This window comes from Dermochelys coriacea, chromosome 17, assembly GCF_009764565.3.
Source record: "Dermochelys coriacea isolate rDerCor1 chromosome 17, rDerCor1.pri.v4, whole genome shotgun sequence".
Taxonomy (NCBI): domain Eukaryota; kingdom Metazoa; phylum Chordata; order Testudines; family Dermochelyidae; genus Dermochelys; species Dermochelys coriacea.
The window spans coordinates 17,129,919-17,136,132 of record NC_050084.1 but is presented as its reverse complement, the minus strand read 5'-3'; the positions used below and the strand labels follow the sequence as shown (position 1 = coordinate 17,136,132).

General features: G+C 43.3%; 1 long non-coding RNA gene across 1 annotated transcript; it reads left to right on the top strand.

Annotated features, from left to right (window-relative positions):
- The first annotated feature begins 926 nt into the window (after positions 1-926).
- On the top strand, positions 927-5,369 carry LOC122456966. The gene is made up of 3 exons (XR_006276183.1): positions 927-1,002; positions 3,461-3,572; positions 5,257-5,369. It is a non-coding gene; the product is annotated as an uncharacterized LOC122456966 (long non-coding RNA).
- The last annotated feature ends 845 nt before the right edge of the window (positions 5,370-6,214 follow it).

Below are 6,214 nucleotides of genomic sequence, written 5' to 3'. Positions count from 1 at the left end.
TCCAAAGACTCAAGTAGTGCACAGGTTTTGTACTGGCCCTCGGCACAAGGATGAAGGTTATTTAAAAGTTGACTGTATTTGGTTTTGCTCAAAGCTCCAGAAATTGAGTAGTCTTTTAATGTACCATCCCTTTATTTAACTAACTTTTCACTAGCTTGTAATGTTATTTAGCTACTCATCCCCCGTTCAGCATTTTCATCTTGTGGATAATGTGGATTTCACTCAAAAGTTCTTGTCTACTGCAAAGCAAAATGGGGAAGCCACAGTGAAAGCAAGTCTTATCCATGTTCAGGATAAATAAAATAATTGTAGCATAGGAAATATTGGTTAGAAACTCAAATACAGTGCTGACCAATAGGACAGAAGAAGGTCAATATACTATAGAAACAAAGAATTGAAAAATATAATATAGGAAATACATTTCGATTTACAGAGTCCAAACAGCACTAGTCAAATTAAACATTCACCCCTTTATAATATCTAGACAGGATGTATATTCCTGTTTTAGGACAGGAATGCATTGGAAGAAAATTTTAACCTAAAATTATAGCAACACTAACTTTTCATTTACAAGATATGGGAAGAGAGGAGCTGAAGACCAACTTTAGAATCTCTTAGCTCCATCCTTTTTGGCCAATCAGCCCTCTTTACTTTTCCCTGCCGGGGTGTTTTCCCCCTGCTTTCTTATTTGTATGGATTCTCCCCATTGCTCCCTCTTCTGGCCAGAAAGATGCAAGGGGTCACTGTCAGCAGTCCATCCCTATAAACGAACTGAATGTAGAAAAAGCAAACCAACAAATATTTAGCGTTTTCCCAGTCTTCAGTGGAGAGCTCCTGTCCCCTTGCAGTATTGCATGCCTGACACCAGAGGGTGGTCTGCAAAAGTTATAAATAGCAGCATTTTGTAACCCCACCCAGAAGCCAAAATGGAGTCCAACAGCAAGGTGTAAGGGAGGGCTTCTCTTAATTCTCGAGAAAGTTCCACTAAAATATTGCCTTCATGTAAGAGCACTGATGTTTTTGCTACTTGAGACAAAAGCCATGAGAGGGAGAAAGGCAGATGTTAGCTGTGCAATTGCGGTCTCCCCTGTCTTTCTCTTGAAACTTTACATACATTTTTTTTCTTTTTTCAATATAAGTGACATACTGTTAAACTAACCCTTTCCTAGGTCTGCTCTTTCAGCATCTGAAAACCAGCTTATTTAGTTGTCTAGCTTTCCTCACCCCCATGTGCAAACTTATGACCTAAGCTCTGCTGACATGCTTGTGGGCTATATGGAGCTATGGAGCTCAGTCCTGAGTAAGGAGCTGTGGGTAGCTGCACGATTGCAGGTGGTGTGTGGGGAAGGAAGGAATTATAACTATTCAGATAGATTCATTACTCCCTGGAAGGAAGCAAGCTGTGAAACCTATTCCTAGGGGCCATTTGACTTCTACCTTACAGGCTCCATCTGTTTCTTTCTCTTCTCTGCCTCCTACCTGCCTGCTTTCTTGCCTGGGGGTTGACTGCAGGATCTAGGCTTTGCACCACACCTGCAATTGATATCTGGGCAGGTTCTGTGCAACCATATGGGGAGTTGTAGCAAGATCTTACTTCCCTGGGTGGCTGTCACATGAGAGCACAAGAACAGTCTAGGCTGTATAACTACAATAAGTTATCTAGTGAGAGCTGTGAGAGATATGTTAAATACAAGCTTCATTCCAGATGATAGTCTCAATCCTGGAAGGTGCTAGCGCCACAGGGCCCTTGGCGTTTTGTAGAAGGTGGTCTCCACTCTACCAGCTAGGGCCCTGTGTTTAGGGTGTATTCTCTGTGTCAGTGCGTGTGATGTGTCAAGTGACTGGGAGCTGCTTCTCTCAAAGCACTGAGGCTCTGTGCTGTAGGGTAGTACAGAACCATGGGGTTTGTCGATCATGTTCACGAAGCCCATGGGCATATGGTCTACACTGTAGCCCCTCATCCCTTGTCCAAGCATGCACTGCACTCAGTGTAAACCCTGGGACAGAGTCTCTTCTGTGGTGGTTGCAAAGGCCTGGTCAGGACTACCAAGGACATTAAAATAACAAATGTCAGATGATTTAGAATTTGGGTTCAGTTCAGCTTGGTGCTCAGATGTTCACCTGAACGTCAGGAGTCTGGAAGCTTTGGCTGAGAACAGGCTCCCTCACAAGACTTTTGGTCAGGCCATAATTACCCCAAGAGCTGCCTTCCTTATGGGATTGTTGGCCTTTTGGGCTCAGTGTCAGCATGAGTAAGGGGAAAAAAAACTCTGGGGCTAGAGGGAGTTAAGGGAACAATTCAAATCTTCACAGAGGCTCCCTTTAGAAGTTCCAGTGTGGCACTGGAAATGAGCAGAGGTTGGGGGGAAATTGTTGTTTTGTTTTCTCCCCAACCATCTTAGTTCTTTCTCCAAGGTTTGGCTAATCTGTAGGGCCCCAACTTGCATCTCAAGGGTCTCTTTTGTTGTCCTGTATATGTTTACTCGGATCATGGAGCAGGGCCTGTGTTCTAGGGAGAGTGTCTTCACAAGCGATGCCAATGCATTGATTCTGAGCAAGGGAACAGTAGACATTATCCACTGGCTTCCCAGGTCCAGTGGGGTGTATCCTAGGGAGAGTGTCTTCACAAGTGATGCCAATGCATTGATTCTGAGCAAGGGAACAGCAGACTTTATCCACTGGCTTCCCAGGTCCAGTGGGGTGTCTTTGATTGGACAGAAAGGCAGAGCTGTTTATACCCACGCAGCACCCAGACTGCCTTCTCACTAGGAGATGCTAAAGCCCATTTGTTTGTTTATATCAAGAAATCAGAGCATCACTGCAAGCCCATAAAGCTTCTGAGCTCACAGCAGGAGGCTTGTACTGATCCATGAAAAGACACGCTATTCAAAGCTAGATAGCACTAAATTATTATTCTTCCCCACGAGTTAGCTAAGAAGGTGTTGGAACTGTATCTCTGAATCCACTTCCACACACCGGCCATACTCTTTTATGTCTCCAGCCTCAGCATTTGTATAAATGCAAAATTCAACCGTAACTGTGGAGCGCAAACCAATGCTTCCATAATTAAGACCAGTTCAGTGTCTGTATTAGAAATGCTTTATGAAAGGGTGTTGGCTAGAGGAAGTCCTGTATCTCCAAGATACAGGACTCTCTGAAGAAGCTGTCACTTAATTCCATGTCAGCATTTTCAAACTAGGGTGCTTAAAGTCAGGCATGTAACTTAGTGGCTGGGCTTTCAGAAGTGAATGACACACACAGCTCCCATGGAAGGTAATGAGAGTGGAGGATAGTCTGCACTTCTGAAAGTTCAGCCTCTTATTTTGGTGCCTAAATATTGATTTAGGGCCTAACTTTACCCATGTGAATCTGAAAATATAGGCCAATAAGAAGATAGAACACTTAGCCCTTACAAAACACTTTACAAAGATGTGTAAGCTTTATCATCCCCGTCTTTCAGATGAGAAAGCCAAGGCTCTAAGAGGAGAAGTAACTTACCCAATATCTCACAGGATGTCGGTTTCAGAGCTGAGATCCCAATGAGGTACCTTCTTATCTGCTGGACCATACTAGTAAGTAGTGCTGATGAGCTTTGATTTATTAAAAGTGACTGCCTGTTTTTGAACTGAAGATAATTTTATAATAAGCCAGAAAAGATTTTTTTTTAAATGGACCTCTCACCCTGAGGTGAAAGCTGCTTTCCGTGTGGCTGAGTAGTTCCCAGAGCACCTGGTGTTCTGTGGAGAGCTGGTGGGTCACACGGTGCCTCTCCTCCTCCTCTCCAGCCAAGGGGAACTGAAAAGGTGGCAGAAGGGAAGAGCGCACAAAAGTAGTGTGTGGTTAGCTTTCTCCAAACAGGACAAAGCATTTGTCACGTTAGAGGTAGCTAAAAAATGTTACTTTCCCAATATCAGTTTTCCATGTAAGTGATTATTGTTACCACTAGGATGTCGTGAGGCGGGGAGGTATCCGCTTGATCAGAAGGGGCCCAAATCTTTCTGGGCTGGGAGGGCACCTTGCAGTCTAGCCTGTGTAATGCCCCAGGAACAGAGCAGCAGCTACACTGTGACTCCAAGTCACAATCTAGTCCCGTGTCCTATGGGTAAAGTAAGATGGATCTGCCCTTTGGCTAGTGCAGACTGTTTCCCTTGCTGCACAGACTTAGCCACACTTGCCTGCGTTTTGGGGATGGGGGGCAGCGCCAAGGCTCCACGCATTTTTGCCCACCTGCGTGGGTTGGGGAGTAGCAGCCCAGCAGCAGCTCCTAGTCAACCCTTTGTAGGTCTGGTAATGCCGGTGGTCCATGCAGAGAATTAAGGGGATGCCTTATAGTATTCTACTCCCCTGTGTGAGCATGCAGTCGGGCTCACAGTTGAACCTTCTTAAGTAAGCGTAGTTTATTCTGCTTACTGTGCCTGCAGTATACAATATTCTCATGTATGGTGCTGTACACATTTTCTATTGGCCTTGACTCAGTTCATGTGCGATTCTGAAGCCATTGCTTATTGCTCTAGGCCTTCCCAGTTCACTTATGGAAGTGAAAGCTTTTATCTTGAGTATTCCACTTAGCATGAGTCTTTAGCATCATGTTGACATGACAATGCAGTACTGTTATTGAGGAAAACCAGCATGTATGTGTCCCTACTAAGGAGTCTCTTTTTTTTAATGTTTCATAGAGACATAAACAGGTAACTACCCAGATGAATATACAAGTATAGAGGCTTGATATAGAATTTTTATGGGCTCGTAGATAATACATGTATTTGGAGGGCTATGTCTATATACCACTGGCTGCATGTGCATTTGGATTGGTTTAGATGTATATGTCAGATATATTGATATTTGTGCTTGTCTTATATGCTGATGGATGCCTGGGAATTCAACGTAGCGTGTTAGTCACGTGATTTGCAGATGGCGTAAGTTTTGGGGGGTTAAACAGGCCTGGTTTGCAGTATGGTTGTACAAAAACGTGTGGTGCAAAGAGATAGTATTTCATATTTGTAGGTCTAAAATTTGTCTTGAAAGAAGAGATTAACACCTTTCTGGAGACATCACAATTTGGTTTTAATTCAATGTCATGGTATCTTGCATGTTACAAGTAGATCATAGACTTAGACCAGTCTTGGAGGGTTTTTTATTTCTCATAGATTGTTTGGCTGCATTGTAAGTATAAGATGTTTCCTTTATCATAGTGATGCATTTCCTTGCTGTGGCTGTAAATACAATCTGAATAAATCTTTCTCTTTGACTCTGTAGATTTAGGGAGTATGCAGGTTAGGCTCATGTTGGGAAGAAGCTCTAGGGACCTGGACGTTCTAGATGATGCAGAGCTTTTCATGCAAGTCACCCAAGGTCAAAGCCAACATGGGTCAGTTATGATCAAAAGTGCATCTGATTGGTTGTTGCTCCATGATCTGTTTGCCACAAGTTGGTTTCTGTGTACTTTCTAAAGGACGTATGTGAACAGATCAAAAATACCATCACAGCTGGCCTGTATCCTTCCCTAACTTAAAAGGAAATAAAGTGTGGTGTTTTCAAAAGTGGTCTGCATTGGCCTAACTACTTCCATTGCAGTGAGCAGTCAAACTGCCATAGATTTCAATGAGATCATACTTACCTAAGCCAACACTGAAAACTTTTGAAATCCTCACTCACAGTGCCTCACAGTGATGGTCCAAACCCTCCAGTTTATTGGATTATAAAGAGTTTAAGGCCTTAAAAAGGTCTTTTTGAAGTTTGATCTGATTTTCTCACTCTTTCATACAGACTTTGGGCCTGGTGTTTCGGTAGCACTCCTGCTACCCAGTCGGTGGATCAATAGAATCCTTCAGTCTTCAGGGCTGTCCTTGAGGCTTTTTCCCATCAGCAATGTGGTCACTGAAACTGAAGAACTGCTGATTTGGGTAGTGAACGTTTTGTGTCAGATTCTGGGCTGTCTTACTCCCCATGTAATGAAGGGAGTGGGACTTAATGGGATTGCACATTGTCTGTTAAAGCACGTCAGATACTTCCCTAGAGCTTGAAGTAGATAGTAATGTTGTAGCAGCTTCACCACTACTATATCTCCAGTGAAATCAAAGCAAGAGGCTCATCCCTTGGTAAATGACTTAACAAGAGAATCAAATAAAGCTGGCAAGGATCACATTTTAGGAGAAATATTCAAGCCATTGTCAGTGCTGCAAGTGATAACTGTAATGTGGAAAGCACTGATCTA